Here is an 18,962-nt window from a genome sequence, read left to right as displayed (position 1 = left end):
TCCTTCACCGTTCCTGGGGAGGCCTTCCCTGCTGGAAGGTGGAGTTTTCTATCATGAAACTGCTTAGCTTTGGTGACTGGCTGGGCTTGGGTGGCAGCTCCTCAAGCCTCGGACCATACAATTCCCATCACTGTCAAGTTTGTCAGGTGTGTTAGGAGCCGACTATCCTTCTACTGTAGGAGGAATGACAGAATTATCTGTACTTTGGCAGACAACCTTGAAAGCCCAGTGTCTGTTGTAACTCTCACCTTGAGACAAGCCTCAAAAAAGGGAGCCATCTGCTCACGGGACCAAGGCTAGAAAGTGGGGCAAACACTTTTGCCTGAAAGTTTCTGTGACTCCAAAAGCAGTTTCCCACTGTTCTCGGGATGACTTTCTCAAACGAAGCTGTTGGAAATGGCTTTGGATTGAAAACTTGCTGTTTCTCCTAACTCCTCGAACCACCTACCTGGCCTGGTTGTACTGAGGCCTGTCTACTCTTAGGATGACTTAAGATAGCTAGGACTTCCCAGGACCTGTGAGGGTCAGCACTGGCTTGCAGCCAGATCACCATAAGAAACCCTGGGTGTTGGGCAGGGAAAGAGGAAAAGAAGCCTGGAGGCAAGGAAGAGGCTTAGGGTCTGTTAAGACACCTTAGAGGCCAATGAATTTCTGAGCCCAGAGTGGGGAAACTGAGGCTTTTAGAAGAGGCAATCTCTTATCAAAGATACATAGGAAAGGGGCCAAACTGTAACCCAGGATTTCTAGGTCCCAAGAAGGGCACAGTGTCATGGTCTGGAGGCCCAGGGCAAGGGGGCAGGGAGTGGGGTGGGTACTGCCTTCCAAGATACAAAATGCAAAGCTAGGGTGGAGCCAGGAGCTAGTGTGGGAGAGAACTCTAGTAGCTGATTTATCTAGTAAGGGTCCTTCTTGGACCAGGGAACTTTCTTATCCTGGGACCTTCCATGGCCCAGGGAGCAGCTGCCATGTTTACCCTGGTCCCTTTAGGGAGGGAAGAGAGGTCCTGAGGTCCTACAGACCTCGGGGGGGGGGGGCAGCAGAAGAGCCAAGAGAGTACCCCAATCTAGGCCAGTAGCTTCCTAATAGTTCCTGCCACTTTTGCCTTTCCCAGGCTCCCTGCCTTCCAGGGAGCAAGGGTGCAAGGCATGAGCAATGGGTTCCAGATTAAAATCCCGCTCCCTCATTAAGACAGAAACTTATTTTTGCTTGGTTTCCCAGCTAATTAAAGAGTAATGATAATCTCTGAAAGGCATGTATGGCTCTGGCTAGAGGTTTAAGACATGTCATAAGTTTCCATCTTCCCTTCATAGGCCTGGAGCCTCAGTTCTGGGAACTGGGAATGTGTGGAGGTGAAGGCAGCCGCCCCTGTTTCAGTTCTCCCCTCTCTTTCCTCATCTTGCTTCTTTCTCTCATCAAAAGACTTTAATAAATATACCTCAGTATGTGGCGCTGCCTGGGGCTTTAGAAGAATGAATTGCTTATCCCAGCTCTTCCTTCCAGAAATGGCAGTCTCCAATCAAAATATATTTACTAAGCATTGGCTGTGTGTGGTACTCAGCCCTAGGCCCAGTGGGTCACCCTGAAAATGGCCACAGACTCCTCTCATCTCCTCCCAGGAACCAACAGTCCTTCCTTTCTTTATAGTTGCCAGATCCCAAAGGCTTTGGGCTTCTGTGCCTTTTTGAGATGCTATGCTTGGACACAGAGACTGTTTGCCTACAATGTTCTCCATCCCCTTCCTTCGCTGAGAATTCATTTTCTCTGTTGATGAGGACCCATACACACTAGCATCCTATGACGTCATGGCAATGGTCTTCGGTTATGTCTTTTCCAGCAAAGCCTCAGCTTCTCTCCCATAGATGGGACTACTTAGACCCTCATTACAAAGCTCTCCTCTCTCTTTAGAATTGGTTCCCAAAACATGCTTGTTTTGTTGGGCTACCTTTAAGGCCTCTACCAGAGAGCTGGATGATGGGCTGTCAGAGTAGCAGACTAGATCTCTAGTCTTCAGAGTGTTGGTTCAGTCAGAGAGCCTTTGTTAGCCCTTTTTGTCTGTTTCTGTTTGTTTTTGGAGACAATGTTTCTCTGTAGCTTTGGATCCTGTCCTGGAACTTGCTCTATAGACCAGGCTGGCCTCAAACTTACAGAGATTCCCCCATCTCTGCCTTCCAATGTGCATGCACCAAAACCGCCCCAGCTTCTTTCTTTCTTGTGAGTATTTACTTTTTACTGCCCCGTATCTCTAGATGGGTGTAGGATAGGCACAGATAGTTAACCTCTTAATGTAATGTCTCTTTACCTTGGTCAGGGAGCCTAGCCTTTCTTTTCCCTCCACATGGCCAAAGCCTGCTTATCTTCCTAGTCCTGATGCCATCTCTTCTACAGAGGTTAATGTTTCTCTTCTGGTAGTAAAAGGTTAATATTTCTTTCCTTGCTCCTGGCCTGAACTTCCCGATGTTAGTCAGTGCACCTATATCCCAGATAGCTTTTGTTTGTCCTTTTACATGGAGAGCCCTGGCATGTTAGTATGGTTCCTGGCACATTCTGATTGATGATACCTGTTTGCTCAATGGAAGAATAAACAAGGCCATTACTCCGAGTTTATCTAAGAGGGAGACACCCAGGTTCCTTTCTCATCCTTGGCTTTGAACTTTCTCCTCCAAGGTTCTGATGGACCCGGAGGCATCTTCGGTCCCAGGACTGGAAACTAGATGCTATGGCCTGCAGAAGAAAAGCAAATGTTGAATTCTGCTTGGTATTCAGAACAGACTAGAATTGCTTTTGTCATTATGTTTCTTAAATCACATCAAATATTAGCAATGTGTTTGATATGCATGTGTGTATACAACCATGTACATAGCTATTGAGAATGTATTAAACATTTGCTGATAAACATATGCTGAGAACCATAGACTTGGGCCAGTGGGCCACTGCTTAGGGCAGGAGACCAAGTTTTTAGAGTATTGGCCTTATCTCATGTGTAGAGTCTTACATCCTGGATCTGTATTATTAGTAGTATTTAATTTATTTATTTTGAGGCAGGATCTCTCTATACTATAGCCCTGGCTGGCCTGGAACTCACTATGTGACCTGACTGGCCTCAGACACACAGAAATCTGACTGCCTCTGCCTCCCAAGTGCTGGGATTAAAGGTGTCTTCTCCCACACCTACTTTACAATCTGAATCTTGCTAGATAGCAAGTCTCTTAAGGAAAGGAACGTGGGGGTCCAGCTCCCCAGTGTCTGGTACATAGCAGGCACTCATAGATAAGTGTGGCTGGAATAGTATTAGTTTGAATTGATTATGATTGTTAGACAATCTTTGGAAGCTTTAAAATTTGATTTTCGTTGAATCCTCTATTGTTTACTTTCAGACAGTACATTTGTGAATTAGTAGGGAGCCATCATGTGGCATAAATAAACAATGGGACAGATTTTTATTGTTATTGTCTCTGGGAATTCTCACAGGTTCACACATTTGAGATCTTGGATCTCAAGTTTTACTTGTATTCCTTTTTTTCTTTTTTTTTTAAAAATTAAGCAAGACATTTTCCTGATGTAAATTTTCAAACAGAACGCACTGGGCCGCACACTGCCAGCCGTGCGTCTAGCCGCAACGCCAGCTTGGCCCCGCCCTGTTCAGGCCAGTCCCAGGCAGCCCATTTCCTCTGCAAATGCTGCAGGACTCAGTCTTTTAGGAAGAGCCAGCCCTCTCTGTCAATTTCCAGCGTATGGCAGGAACCACACTGGGCCTTGCTGGGCAAAGCCGCTAACCCACCAGCAAACTGGAGAATCAGCCTTCCTGCAGGAAGCAGAGAGGGCTGGGAATGATCTTATGTAATAGTAAATAGACCCAGTTGTTAAGCGAAACTTCTGGGCTCCCGTGTTGAAATTTCAGAACTTAAACGGAGACCGATCAGATGAGAACATGCGAGGAAGACAGGTCCACAGAGAGAGTTGGAGACACGCCGAGATGTGAAAACCGAGGCCCGGAAAGCGACCAGTTCATGCTTGTGGTTACGCAACCAAAAAGCAGCAGTGGCAGAGTCAGGCTCATGCCTGGGTCCCCTTCGCCTGTTCTCAGTGGGTGGGTATAACTCTGTGGCAGGCCAGGCCCGCCTTTTTTGCACTCCCAGGTGTCTGTGTGGAGGAGGAGTACACGCTGAGCCCTCAGTGGGCCCTGGGTTGTAGGCACTTTCTCTGTCCCTCAACAGCTTTCCAGAAGGGCCAGTGGCCCACAGCCCCTCAAAACATGGTTGGCGACATGTGACTTCTTCCTTCCTGTACAAGTTGAGCACTTGCCACCCTGCTGTCTGTTTTTCCTTGCTAAGGTTCAGTTCTAATTATGTTGATTTTCTTCATCCCACCCCCTCCTGGAAGCTTATTAGGTTGAATATTTTTATTTATTATCATTTCGCCCAACTCCTGCCAGCATTTCCAATTACTCTCCCCGCTTCCTTGTAATTGTCTTTCTGTAATGGCTCTGAAACAATTGCGCTAAATGAGGTGTCTCCTGCAAGATGAGAGTCTCACTTCATTAAAGGCTAATGTATTCTCAGCTCCAGCTCTGTGGGGCTAGCTTGGAAGGAAGACATTTAAACAGCTTCTTTTATTTTATAGGGAGCAACTTTTCAGCAAAGAAGATGTCTGTGGGGTATATGTATTTGTGTGTGTGCGTTGCCTGGATTTTAATTTAAAGAAAGTTTATGAAATAGTAGAAGTCCCCCTATTGATGAGGTTATTGTCAGGTAGCTGCGATTTATTCAATGGGTAGGAGGAGGACAGGAAAAGGGGCTCTCCACACACATATATTCCGTGCCTTTCTGCAGCCCCCACTCCTTCCTCTGTTGCTCTCTGCATGCTGGATTAACCCCCAAAGTTGTTCACCGCTCCATCCTGCCTCTACCTTTGGTATTGTGTGCCCAGATTCCACAGTGGGGACGCTCTCCTGTTATGCATTTCTGTAGAATCCGGTCTTTTCAGTTCATGTGCCCTGACTCAATCGCTCATTTATTCGTTCCTTCACTTGCTCATTGTCTATTCATTTGTCCTTTTGTCATCCATTCAGCTTATGTTTATTGCCTACTCTGTCTGAGCTCCATTCAGCAGGGGCTATGTCCTTTTGGAGAAATAGAGACAGATGATTGGTAAGCGGGCACCACCGGTACAGGATGGTAAGTGCTGTAATCAGGTACAGGCAGACACTCTGTGAGCAGCCAGCAGGGCACCTCGGGAAACCTCAGGGGATCCAAGGAGGCTCCCAGAGGCAGAGTGGTCTGGTCTGATACCTGGAGGATGAGGAGTCAGCCAAGCGGCAGGGGGTGGGCGGAATAACTCCAGGCAGAGCTAACTTCGTGCATTGAGTCCTGGTCGCCAGAGATAGCTTGGCAGGTGAGGGGAAAATGTAAAATTTCCATCTGGCAGACACACTGTGGGACAAAGGCTGTGGAGAGAGGTGGGACGAAACATCAAGGAGGGTCTTGAAGGCTATGCTCCCTAGAGAGTAGTCGTGGGACCCTGAAGAGTCCTGAGCAGGGGATTAATTGGCAAGATTTGTGTTTTGGAAGGATTGCTACTATTTCAGTACGTACAGTGGGTTGGAGGGAGGCAAGCACAGAGGTCAGGAGATCTTGTAGGCAGCTGTTGCAAGAGCCCATAATGATCCGCAGTAGAGACAAGCGTATTAATCTGTAAGATTCCCAGATGGAGCAAAGGCACACTTGGGAGGTGACTGGGCAAATGTGCTAAACCAGGGCAGGGTGTGACTCATTGAAAAGTCCATGCAGTCTGCAGGTTGTGGGACTCTAGGCTCAAATTCTAGCCGATGCTGGTACCTTGATCATTGTCATCAAAAGCAGCAGAGCACTTTTGCCTGTGGGGCCTGTGGGTTGCCCGTGAACATTTGCTCCCTCCTTCAAGGGATTCTAGGCTGTTAATCTGGAGAATCTTTCAAAGCGCTCCTGTATTCATTAGATTTTTTCATTGCTATGATGAATATCTCAGAAAAATAACTTGAAGTAAGGAAAGATTTATTTGACCCCATGGTTTCTGAGATTTCAGTTTGTGGTTGCCTGGCCCCGTGGTGCTAAGGCAGAGCATTAGAGCGGAGAGGGCATAATGAAAGGCTCATTTCATGGCATTGACAAAGCAAACAAGGCTGGCAAGATGGCTCCGTGTGCAAAGGCGTTTGCTGCCAAGCCCAGCAACTGGAGCTCCATATCTGGACCCACATGATGGAAGGAAGCACCAGTGCACACAAGTTGTCTCCTGACCTCGACATGCATGCCGAGGCATACACACATGCTGCTCATTCACCACCAAAAAGGAATGGAGTACAGTTTTTCTTTCATAATAATCAGAACAAAGAAGAGATTTCAGACATAGTAGAGCTCCCAAGTCTGCGATCTGTCTCTTCCAGCCTCTCTTCACCTCCGTCATATTGCTACAATGCAATCAAACGATAGATCCGTCAACGTGTTAGTCCACTGATTAGATAATAGTTCCCACAACCCAATCTACCTCTTAAAGATTAAACCCACTAGCTGAGGACCAACCTTCAGTATGAATGAGTTTTAGGGGTCACTTTTTTTAAAAAAAATTTTTATTTATTATGTATATAGTGTTCTGGGCACCAGATCTCATTATAGATGGGTGTGAGCCATCATGTGGTTGCTGGGAATTGAACTCAGGACCTCCGGAACAGCAGTCAGTTCTCTTAACCTCTTTACCACCTCTCCAGCCCTAGGGGTCACTTTTATCCAAATCCTAAGAACCCCTGTGCACTGAACTGAGCAGCTCTCTATCAGCTCCGGCTTCTGCCCCCAGATCATGACCTATGCTAAGACTTCAGTGTGGCCCCAGGAGCTCCCGGGCCAGAGGGCTGCTTCTTCCCAAGGAGTTTCTAGTTCAGAGTCCAGAAAAAGTAAAAGGCTCATCCTGTCATGTTTGGGTTGCAGGGATTTAAGTAGAACCCTCAGTGTCTTAATGCCTCAGGCAACTTCACTAGGGTCCTTGGATGCTTGCCAGCAACAGTGATATGAAAGATAATCATCACAGCAGCCCCCGCTCACACTTACCAAGGTGATAACCTTTTCACGCACTTACACACATCTCACTTTGCTCTCGTATCACTCCGATCATGTAGCTGTTGTTATAGTGTCTATTATGGAAAGGAGGAAACAAGGGATCAGAAAAGACACCCATGGTTGCATTTCCTGCTCAGAATAAAAGAAGGAAGAAGTCTAGCTCCCTGAGAGCTAGCATGGGTGCTTTTGTACAGAGGAGAGATGGCTTGGTTCTGTCCCCATTTGCTGATTCCTCTTACTGTCTTCATTAGGACACATCCTTCCAGGTTCTATGCAAATGTCACTCCCTCCCTCCTTCCCCTAAACACAGCAAGTGGTTCCTTCCTCCCCAGTTCCCAGAATACATGTATTGCTCAGTTAGAGCCCTGCTGATTTGCTTCTATTTCTTTGCATGTCTGTCACCTCTACTTTGGATTTTTTTTTTTTTAAGGAAGGGATCTTGGCTTTCTCCTTTTTATATCCTGGGCATGCAGCACAGAGGCTGGCCCACAGTAGGTTTTCTATGAATAAATAAATGCTGTCAGGGAGCCCTAGGAACTCAAGGGGAACCCTTGAGGCCACAGCAAAAGATCGTCAGTTCTCTTTCCTTACTGGGCAAGCTCCCAGAATAGGCGCCAGGGTGGACTCCATGCCCCTAGGAGCTGCCTGGTAATAAGGGGGCAGTCACTGGGACCAACGTCTCTCTGTGCACCCTGGGAAGATGTGGGGCTGAGGTAAATGTTCCTCTTGGGTGGGAAGACCAAGGAAGCAGTGCTGGCTGGAAGTTAATTCTGATGAGGAGCTTATGTAACACCAGGCTCCCTCCAGCTTCCAGGGACCGAAAAGCGCATGCGCCAAGGAAACAAGCCAATGGAGGGGCGCTGCACTTTTGCCATTAGACAACTGGAGAAAGGAGCTGTACACATCTGATGTCCTCAGCAAAAATTTAGCATTGGGCAATTTCCAAACAGCCTTTATGAATAAAATACAGCTTTAAAGATTGCAATAGAGAAGTTACCCATGGTTTCCCATCTCTGCAAGCTTCAAACCACGCACTGATAGTCACTCTGCCAAAGCGGCTGTGAAAAGTCTTCCCTCCAGAGGAATGGGATTACAGCTTCAGCAGCCCCCTCCTCACACTACGCAAGCAGGGCTCTTCTGCATCCCAAGGCAGCCAGCAAGGGCAATGGGGGTGGGGGGCGAGGGTGGGTAAGTAGAAGGATGTAGTCGCCCCCAATATCTGCATGGTCTCCATGCCGATTTCACCAGGCAAGCATGAAAAATACTCAAGAAGAAAAAGATTTGCAATTGTACCGAACATGTGCAGATTTTTTTTCTTGTCATCAGTCCTTAAACAATACCGTTTATCCACCATTTTACACAGCGTCTATGCTGTGGTAATAACTGTTATGGACAATATTTTAAGAATATGGAGTCAAGTATGGTGGCACATACCTTTAATCCCAGCACTTGGGAGGCAGAAGGCAGGCAGATCTCTATGAGTTCAAGGTCAGCCTGGTCTACAAAGCAAGTTCTAGAACAGCTAGGGCTGTTACAAAGAGAAACCCTGTCTTGAAAAACAAGCAAACAAACAAACAGAACATGGCAACATGTTCAAGTTATATGTAGAAACTATGACCCATGTTATTTATTTATTTATTTATTTATTATTATTTTTTTTTTCCGAGACAGGGTTTCTCTGCACCTTTAGAGCCTGTCCTGGAGCTAGCTCTTGTAGACCAGGCTGGTCTCGAACTCACAGAAATCTGTCTGCCTCTGCCTCCCGAGTGCTGGGATTAAAGGCGTGCGCCACCACCGCCTGGCTATTTTTGGTTTCTTGAGGCAGGGTTTCACTGTAGCTTTGGAGCCTGTCCTGGAACTGGCTCTTGTAGACTGACCTGACCTCGAATTCACAGAGATCCACCTGCCTCTGCCTCCCAAGTGCTGGGATTAAAGGTGTGCGCCACTACTGCCCGGCTACCATTTTATTTATTTAAGGGACTCAGTCATCTATAGATTTTGGTATCTGTAAGGGATTCTGGAACCAATAGTCTGGACACACAAGGGTCAGTTGTGTTGTGCAAGCTCTGAGATTCAGGGACCTTGGTTTTGAAGCAGGGTCACTATACAAACAGCTGCCTGACTTTAAGTCACGCCCCCTTTCTGAGCCTCGGTTATCAATGTTTGTAAGATGAAGGGAGAAGTCAGTTTTGCATTGCCTGACTCATAAGCCTTTTGGAAATCTATACCTCGTACACAATAGGGGACCACAATTATTAAGTTTGCCCCTTCTAATATTTTGGTACAGAGTCCTCTGTCTGCTCTGATAAGCTCCCCTTTTCTCCTGCCCCAAAGCCAAATCCTTCCATATGTTGCTTTCTCTGACATCAAGAAAATGTCAGGCGAATTAAAAGCCTGAGGGCCGAGGGAGCTCTTGGATATAACAGATCAGACCACCTGAGCCCAAGGGAAATGGGAGACTGGCTTGCCTATGGCAGAGTAACAGTTTAAAGTAAGAAGTCATAGGATTGTGACATGAAGCTAATCAGAATGCCACTTTGGAAGTTAAGGATATAGCTTAGTGCTAGAGGACTTGCCTAACAAGCCGGGGGCTTTGAGTTCCATCCCCACTGCCACTGGGAAAAACAAAATCTCATTTAGTTCATGAACACTGACTGAAGACCATGTCGATATCTAAACAAAGATGTAACACTAGGCAACAGTTCTAACCTTCTGGAGTTAGTGTCTCCCAGGAAGGAAAGAGACTGTCCCAGGTTCCATAGACAGTAAGTGGACTTAACATAACCCTAGCTTGTGTGGACGAAATGAGCCAAAATATGCCATGACTCTTAGTGAGGGCTCTAACCATACATCTACTACCTTCCAGTCTCTACAGTGTTTCCTTGATTGCCTCATTGGCCCTGAGCCCAAGCTGCACTCATACTTTTGAGATCAGGAACTTGACATGAGTCTAGCCAATTTCCATGCTGAAATTGACAGGAATGACACTAATCTTGAGGCCTCGACTTTGACTCTGGCATTTTATCTAATTTGACCAATGTTTATAGAGAGCTTGCCTCATGCCAGGTCCTGAGGCAACATTGAAGAGCAATGCCCAGCCCCTAGACAATTTACCTTATTTTAGTAGCGTAGAGGGGTGCCCAGAATACTTCATAACAACTTAAAAGTGCACCAGACATTTTCAGAAAGATATATGAAAGATATAAATTCTATACACCCTTATAAGTTAGTGAGGAATTGCTGTTGAGATTGTACAGTGGGGCATGGGGACAGATTTTGTTCAAAATCTTTCAAGCTCAGTGTTCCAAATAAATGCTATCAATTTGCAGAGGGAGATAGAGATACTCTATCTCCCTACCCACAGTGAGAAGTAATGCTCCCTGTAGAGGCCCCCCTCTTGGCTTCTCACCAGTATCCCCTCTGAGGGCTCAACCACCTCCCTTTATTAGAATCTGGAAATCAGGAGTAAAGGAAATACAAGCAAGAGGGAGATGTGGAATGTCTGCTGGGTGCTCCTTAGGGTGTGTAATTAGGGCAGCTTGGCCTGTCCAGAAAGATGGAGGGATGAATCCAGACTGATACCTGGTGTGACCAAGGTAGTGACTCCAGTCCTGCATCACAGAACCTACTTCACTACACAGAGGGGTAACCCAGTGTGGACCGATGACAATACTCATATTCACGTGCTGGGAGAAGCTACCTCTCCCTTCAGGGGCAGCATTACTGGTAGCATCCTCATCACCTCATGACACCTCTAGGTTGTTTCTTTTAGAAATCATTGACTTCCTCTGGACTTGTGTGACTCTGCCACCTATGATCAGAAACGAATGCGTAGCCCCAGGACTGGCACCCCAAATTCTTTTTTCAAGGAACAGGCTAAGATTTCTTAGTTTATTTTCTTATTCAAAGACAACTGGACTGAGTTTCCACTACATCTCAGGGTCCAGCCAAACAAAGCCAGGAGGCTGCCTAAGGAGTCAGATAAGGAGAAGAAGCTAGGGATTATCTAAGTGAAGCTGGATGTAGAGACCTCTTAGTCTCAGAAATTCCTGAATCTGTCTGGAACCTCAGGAGGCTATTCCCATTCCTAAGTGGGACTGCACGTGACCTACCCAGCCAACCAACGGTGTCAATCTCCCTGTCCCTAGGATGGCCTACTCACAATAAGTAGAGAAGAGCTCTTAGAAGAAGAAAGTATGTGGATGGCTGGGGTGTCACTTTCTCAGCAATGTTGAAGAGATTCAGAAGAGAGAAGAACAGTTTTTGGAGGCTTTGGGTACTGGACTTCTGGATCTAGCATCCTCTAAGTCTCCTGAAGTCTCTCAGAAATATCCCTAAAAGAGACTTTGCTACTCAGAGTGAAGGCTCCACCTTCCTCTGGGTCAACTGTCCAATTCTGAAGCCCCGTATAGTTCCCTGAAGAGAAAAACTGGAACAAGAGAGGCATTTTCTACCTGGTGGTACTCCTCTGCTTGTGTGAGGAAAGAAGGCCCCCCCCCCCAATTTCTCCACAAAAGCACCCTTTGTGCTAAGCCAGTACTGGGCTTGAAAGGCCTGGGCTCCCCTTTGAGGCTATTCACCAGGTTGGGGACCGGTGATCATTAGAGCCTCCCCAGCAGAGTTTCCATCCTTGTATCCCTGGTCCTCACAGCTCCCTCTGTGTTTACCAACTGACTGGCTCTGGAGACCCTGAAGGATGTTTTCTTTTTAGCTAGTTGGCCGCTTTTTGGTTTCTCAGGAGATCAGTCCTGATGTTCTTCTCTATCTCTGCTGCTCATATGTCTTCGTCATGATCTTCTTCCAGGAACCTGGGAGAGGAAGGCTGCTGTTGCCTCTGCCGCCAACACCCAAGTCTTCCAGTGTGGCTTTGGTAGCACGTGAAGAATTGCAGGATAATTAAGTTGCATTTCTGCACATTGTCTACTGTTGCTCTCAGCCAATCACGATTCCATAGGGTCTAATCTGTGAAGGATTTTTATTTTTTTTATTTTTTCCCTTTCAGTGCCTGTTTGTACCACATTCTTCATTATGCTTCAGTTACAATTTTAATTTTACTATTATTAACTCTTTCCCAAAGCGGTATTATTCTGTGCCTCTGAGCTGGAATCCCTGATTTGGGGGCTGTTTGCATCTGGGTCTGTTCACAAATAATTGCTCTTGTTTACCAAAGAGCATATATTAAAACTCAGGCTGGAGGGGTCCCTCTGCCTTGCCCCTGGCCCACCTGGGTATAGGAAGTGGGGGAGAAATGAGTCAAGGGGCAGAAGGGATCTGGCACTTCTTGTGATATTGAAAGAGTGTCTAGCTTTGTAGCTCCTAATGGCCGAACCGGTGGAGAAGCAGTTGCATGCCAGGGCTGGGCAGGGGCTGGAGACAGTGCTCTGTGCTTGTTCCAGCAGTGAGCCTCGTCGTGGCTCACTTTGAAAGCCAGTGTCTTCATCTGCTCAACCTCTAAAACTGCACAGTTACATAACAACCTTCAGCCTCAATTTCTTTGTTCTAAAAAATGGGGAAGAGGAGGGGCTCATTATCCTCACCCCTAACTGAGGAGCTGTGACAGTTGATGGCTTCAGGGGTCAGGGGAGACAGCGGTAGGTAGATCAAACTGCAGTGGCTGGCTGGGAGTATAAGGTCAGCACAATTGTTCTCAGGGGGTCTTTTTTTTTAAAAGATGACCAAAGTTAACGAATTAAGAGATGAAGGTAGGGGTGGGAGGAGCTAGGGGAAGGAGTTTGGGTCACTATGAGCAAATCACATTGTGTGAAATTCTCAAAGAATTCATAAAAATATTTGCAAAGATGAGCTGGAGAGATGGCTCAGAGGTTAAGAGCACTGGCTGTTCTTCCGGAGGTCCGGAGTTCAATTCCCAGCAACCACATGGTGGCTCACAACCATCTGTACTGAGATCTGGCGCCCTCCTCTGGTGTGCGGGCATACATAGAGGCAGAATGTTGTATACATAATAAATAAATCTTAAAAAAAATATTTGCAAAGAGATGAACTGAGGAAGATGATGGTATTGCTCCAAGAGTGTGAGAAGAGACACCATCCATCTTGGGACAGTATCTAACAAAGGCAAGAACTTATTTAAGAATGATACACTTATCTGTTTCTGTTGCCATAACAAAATACCTAGGAGGGGGTCCTTTTTTAAAAATATGAGTTTGGGAGATTCTCAGACTTTTGGAGATTCAGCGACTAGGTACTGGCCCCTCTGGCTCTGATGAGGACCTCATCGCAGATGCCATTGGAGTGGTGGACAGGAATAAAGAGAAGTTCAGGATCTAGGCTTACTCTTGATACCCAGATACTCTTATTCTTTGTGAGGTCAGTGTCTCCAGTGACCTAGCCACTTTCTATTAGAGTCCGCCTCTCAAAAGTGCCGCCAGCTCTCGACATCATCACACTTCCAGAACATGAAACCTTTGGAGAGACACACTCAAATCACAGCGAGGGTGAGGCGATGATGTTGGCATCATCATAGTTACCATGCTCTCTCTCGGTCTGTCTCTTGGTCCGGTTTTCTTTTGCCCGTCCAGAGTTTGCTTGTTTACCAGCCTTGCATGAGAAGGCTAAGGCCCAGGCAGGCCTGCTTCTTCTCCCATCGCTAAGTCAACGGAGTGGAGTAGGAAGCGCTTTCCAATGTTCTAAATTTATGACTGCTGATAGGGAGAATTAGTGACCTGATTTCCCAAAATGACAGAGTGATAGATTCCAGGACACCTGCTCTTGCAGAGGAATCCAGCCCTACTGCAGTCAAAGGTGACTGACTGGCCCTGGGATCCTGAAAGCCCAGAACCAGCTGCAGGCCTCCACTGCCCAGTCACTGCAATTGTCCCCACTCCCGCCCCAGCATCCCTGTATCCTCAGCTTCCTCCTGAACTTCCATTTGCTCCTTCCTTCCTCCATCACCCTGTCCCCCATGCTGCCACACACACACTAAAACCATAACTTTTTCCCCCTTTCCCATTATCTCTAACCCATATACTCCGGGAAGTTTAATTTGTTCTCGGTAGTAATCACCATTAACTAGAAATTGTCTTTCTCTGTGTAAACACGTCATTAGTGAAGCTGGTTTTCTGCAGGGTCCAGATTTCATTTTTATTAAAATGAAACACTTTCAGGCGCCTCACTGTGTCCAAGGAAAGAGAGTATAATTTTAACCCATTGGGTTGGCCACAGATAATTGGGCTGGCATTTGATTGGACGATTAGGGAAATATCTTCTTTGCATGCAGTATAATTTGCATTTTTTTCCCACTTATATGAAGCTAAGTCATGCTTTCGTACACAGGCAGTTTTAATGAGCATTATAAATCCTAATGAATATATTTTCATGTTCATTTTATTGGCTTGTTTTTATTACTAGAGGTCTGAAAAACAGGGCCAGCGAGGGAGCTGCTAAGGAAATGGCAGGGGAGAGGAGTTCTGTGGCAGGCTCCCCAGCCCCCCTCTTCTGCCTTGGGCAGCCAGGGATGCCAGCATGGCCAGGAGGGGTCATCTAGGTTTTCTTTAACCAAGTCAGGAAGTGCTTGGCACCCAAGGGAAACAGAGAGAATATCCCTCACCTTGGGACCACCTGAGCCGCTGCTGCAGCCTCTGCCTGAGCTGCAGCAGCAGCAAATACTGCAGAAGCCAGGAAGGCAGTAAGTCCCAATGCATCTCAGCCTTTGATGGAAGACCATGCATGGTGTTTGGTGCATAGTGGAATCTCATAGCAGCTCAATCAAATCAAAATAAATTGAGTACTGGTTCACGGGGGACCCCCATAGACACAGAGCACCCATTTTCAAACCCAACACCAAAAGCAGTTAGAAGTACACAGAGCATAATCTGTCTTCTCCTGGATGGATTAGGAGGTTTGCCAACGTCTCCAGGCCTTAGCACACCACTACAGGGTTCAGTTACAGGCTTCAGGGTTCTGCCAGCCTCTAAACGACAATATTTTTATTTGAGCACTTACTCATTCAATATCACGTGTGTCTATGTTGTCAACACTTGGACATAAACAAGTCGTGCTGAGGCGTTCTGCCAGCTTCAGCACTTAAAACATTCAGAACTAGGGGGTCGCTAAAATGATCTTTCTGATTCTGTCTTGAGGCTCTGGTTCTAGCACTCCATGTGCACCAAGAGTTGGGTCTCTTGCCTTGGACCTCTTAGGTCCCCTAGCCTTTCTGCCTCTCGGCTTCTGTACCCCAGGAATCCACACAGATCGGGCCTCTTGTCTATGCTCCTGTGCACTGGGTCTAATCTGTGCACGTCTGATTTTCCCTTTCCCCCTACCTGAAGGATATCTTCCACATTTCCTCCTCTCAGTACCTAGACAAGCACGCACCTGTCTTGGTTAAGGAGGCCTGACCAGCATCCTGCAGTAGGGCACCTGTCTGGAACCCGTGTGGTCTCAGATGATCTCCATCCGATGACCTACCACTTCTCATCACAGCCAATCAAACTGAGCACCCCTTTTCTACCATTCCTCTTGTATCCCTCTCAATCTTTGCTTTTTCTTTTTCATCAGTAAACTGTTTGCTGCTCACCTAGGTTGGGGATTTTGAGAATGTTTTAGAGATTAAGTTTAAAAATCTAGTTCCGTTGCTTTTATCATCATCCCGTAAAAATGACAGCACAATGCCTGGGATGATGTCCCTTGCAAAGGATCATGCATGCATGCTCTTGCTGCAACATCTCCCTTTCTTCCACAAGCCCATCTTACAGGAAGGACTGAATACATCTTGCAGTGGCCTTTAGGACAAATGATCACCTTCCAGCTGGGCATATGTTTACTGAACATCTGCCACGTGCTAGCATCTGTGAGAATAGGAAACACTAACACAGAAGCCATATGCTGTAGGGGTAAGGGTGCTGGCCCCGAAGGGAGTCTTGGTTGGTTAAGTTTGGCCTTGACTGATGTGTGCTTCTCTCTGCTCACCTATCACATGTGGAAAATAAGCTTTAACTGCAGCACATGAGGTAATAATAAGGATTTCAATAAGGTGGTGATAGTGGCAATGATTTAGAAACTGTAAATGCTGGTGCATTATTCATAAGGGATATGACCAATCATGAAGTGATTTAGAACTTGAGTCCTGGTTCCTGGTCTACCCTCTCATGGTAAGGGGTGTAGAGAGTTGCTTGCTATTAGAAAGAGATGTTGATGCATCTTAGATTCAGAGGGTTGGGCTGGATTGGATGGTTTCATAGACCTGGCTTAAGCCTCACATTTACACTTTGCTTAAACCCACTCACTACACAGCTTTGCCTTGATAAATGGTCAGGACATTGCTTCTCTGGGACAGGGCGTACCCTATGACCATACCAGCCCTCAGAATACTCTGTGGCCACCACTCTCTCCTTTTTGGTGTAGTTGTGCTTCCCTTATTCTAATTTCTAGTCAGGGGACCTTGTCCTGATTTCCTCCCATGATCCCTTCTCATCACCATCCTCACAGTGCTAGGTTTGGAATTGGGAGTCATCTGTTCAATAAATGCCTTCAATGATTTCACTGGCCAGACTGGAAGCACCAGCAATATTCTTGACCAGCAAATCTCCTTCCCAAATTGAGGTTGAGTTCACAACTGACCAGCAGATCTTGCTCTAAAGAGAGTTGGTCATCAATAGAAGCAGGGTTTCAGCTCTGATGGTGCCGTTGTCCTATCAGTAAACACAACAGATATAATTCTCTTGAGATACCACATTTTGTCAACAAGTTGTATGTGGTCAAAACCAATCTGCAGGCTCATTGCTACACCAGATCTTCAGTTCTGGGCTGTCATAGTGACTGTTTATTCCCTCATTGATCCAGATCCCTTGTCCATGGGGTCAAGCCATCATAAGAAGAATTTCTTGGAGACTTAGGAGGGCAGGAGAATGTAGACAATCTGCCAGTGCCTTGTGACCAAGCTTTGGCTGACTGGGGGAAGAGTTAAAAGAGAAATTAATTCACTGTGAAGTGAGGAGGAGGGGTCTTAACCAGGACTAAGGAGGCTACTGGCTCATAAGATGCTTTGGTGGCAAACCCAGTTCTACATGGAAAGAAGGGTGAGGGCCAGAATGGGAGTGGGGAGGTAGCCTTGAGATAAGGGGTCCCTCTGCACATCTCTCCTTCCATGAACAGGAATGACGATGACTCCTGAGCCCCAGGAAGATGGTCAGACTAGAGGGAGAGCAAGTAAAAGTCTGTGTTTTGGTCTCCTGTGGGGAGACAGCGGGGTGGTGGACCAGTCGATAGGGCTGCCCAAGGAGGAAAGCTGTCTTATGAGACCTTGTCTAAGAAGGTATTTTTAAAAATAACTTATTTTTATTTTATGTTCATTGGTGGTTTGCTTGCTTGTTTGTCTGTGTGAGGCTGTCAGAAACCCTGGAACTGGAGTTAAAGATAGGTGTGAGCTGCCATATGGTTGCTGGAAATTGAACCCTGGTCCCTTGGAAGGACAGTCGGTGCTCTTAACTGCTGAGCCATCTCTCTAGCCATCTTTCCAGCTCTAGAAAGTACCTGTTGAACATCAGGACCTAGCACAGATTAACACAGAGTCATGGCTGGGCAGGTAGTTGGGGGACATGTTTCAGGCTACCTGAGGAACTCCAGGTTTTATGGAGTGGCAGCAGATACCTCCCCCAAGCCCACTTCTAGGCCTCTCCCTCCATTTTTGCTTCTTCCTGTGTTTCTTGTCTGCTTTCTGATGCAATCCTCTGGACTGAAGCCTTCAGACCACAGCTGGGGAACCAGATGCTAGGCTGTCTCATCCATCCCTCCTCCACTCCAGCACCTCCTCACTTCCCTTTCTCCTCCTCGAAGTCCCTGCTTCTCAACTCTGTCTACTTCTCCCACTCCTTACCATCTGCTCATACACTCGCATGCCTTCTCCTCTTTATGTGTTCCTCTCTGTTCCTGCGATCAACTCCCCACACCCCAATCCCTCTGCTTTTGTTACTCCTTTACTGATGCCCCCTCCCTCTCTTCCCTTGCTGGTGTCTGGGAATGACCAATCTGCACCCTGTCTGGGAGGCATTCTGGAGTGAAGACTGAGTTGCCATGGGAGCACCAGTAGCATGGATGGCCAGGGCCCTGGGCCAGTCTAAGCCCTGCTCTGCTGTGTAACTGGGGACCAAAATTCCTCTTCCTTGGGCCTCAGTTTCCACAGAAATAATGGAGAGGATGTTGCACCCTTTAGGATATGCTGTACTTCACAGAGACCTCCTCTTGAGATAGTGGAGCTTTGTGCCTCCCCACCCCCATCAAGCTCCTTTCCTGGCTAGAGCAAGGTAGGGGTTGGGGTGGGGGTTGGAGCCCACAGAGGGGCTCTGCTGCCCAGCCTAGTTTAGGCAAACAGCAGGGACTGCTGGCGGCAGCTCCAGCCCCCACTTATGCTGTAACAGCTGCAGTCCAGCTGCTGGCATCCCTGCTGGGGGAGCGTGCTAAACCTCTCTGGGGTCAACGCTGTGGTATGTCGGTTTCCATAGCAACCAGCCAACGGACCACTTTCTCAGAACAATTCCCCTACTCAGCCGGGTTCTGGACTTAGCTCAGCCCAAGGGCATGTGCTGAGGAGCAGAGCGAGCGGGATGGGGGAGAGGGCGCCCAGGGTCCCACTCCGCCCCACAGAAAGCGGTTATCTCCGTCTTGTCTACACACAGCGACTGGATCAGAAGCCAAAACTGCAGGCAGTCTTCCGGTCTGGCTGGCCCTGATCTTCTCTCGGTGACGCTGCTACCACCCACAGCCTATCCCCAGACCCCCAAGCGTGCACTGGTCGGAAGATAGCGCAGGCTTTTGTCTGGGCACGGACGATAGCTGCTTGGCCAGGCTTAGAGCTGGAAGAGAAAGTTGCGGGTGATGTACAGTGTAGGTGTATGTATATGGTGTGTGGGGGTGAGTTCC

Source organism: Arvicola amphibius, chromosome 3, assembly GCF_903992535.2.
Source record: "Arvicola amphibius chromosome 3, mArvAmp1.2, whole genome shotgun sequence".
In the NCBI taxonomy this organism is placed as follows: Eukaryota; Metazoa; Chordata; class Mammalia; order Rodentia; family Cricetidae; genus Arvicola; species Arvicola amphibius.
This window is presented reverse-complemented; position numbering follows the sequence as displayed.